Source organism: Rhincodon typus, chromosome 40 (genome assembly GCF_021869965.1).
Source record: "Rhincodon typus isolate 14 chromosome 40, sRhiTyp1.1, whole genome shotgun sequence".
Taxonomy (NCBI): domain Eukaryota; kingdom Metazoa; phylum Chordata; class Chondrichthyes; order Orectolobiformes; family Rhincodontidae; genus Rhincodon; species Rhincodon typus.
This window is the reverse complement of record NC_063371.1, coordinates 15,037,282-15,037,804: the sequence shown is the minus strand read 5'-3', so window position 1 is coordinate 15,037,804 and position 523 is coordinate 15,037,282. Positions and strand designations below refer to the sequence as shown.

The 523-nt window shown below is 44.2% G+C and overlaps 1 protein-coding gene across 1 annotated transcript in view; it reads left to right on the top strand.

Moving 5' to 3' along the window:
- Positions 1 to 523, top strand: part of LOC125487330 (adhesion G protein-coupled receptor A2-like) — a 130,295-nt gene that overhangs the window by 93,915 nt on the left and 35,857 nt on the right. The gene's annotated exons all lie outside the window — the stretch shown is intronic.

Genomic DNA, 523 nt, shown 5'->3' with positions numbered 1-523 from the left:
CCCAAACACACACACACTGTGCTGAAAGGCAGTATACTAACCCCAAACACACACACACTGTGCTGAAACGCAGTATACTAACACTGAGAGAATAGTCCTGGGGAAGCCCAAAAAGGGCCAGCTACAAAACGCACCTACTCATGACAAGCCAATTTACTTTTTCCCACTGTAGTTATGTCCCTGTCTTCATGAACAACACGTTAGTTGAAGTTAAATTGCAATTTGGTATTCATTGCGTTAGGTACAGGGAGAAATTGTTTACATTCATTTTATGTTTGGACTGGGAGTGGTGTCAGGGAGATGGACCTGCTTGTGTGCGTGCACTTTCAATAAGGTGTTTACAATCCTTATCTCATCAGAATCTGTGCTCCTAGTTGCGTGGACACATGCACATATACACACTCACACAAATACATGAACTGTCTCTCTCTCTCTCTCTCTCTCTCTCTCTCTCTCTCTCTCTCACACACACACACACACACACACACACACACACACACACACACACACACACACACACACA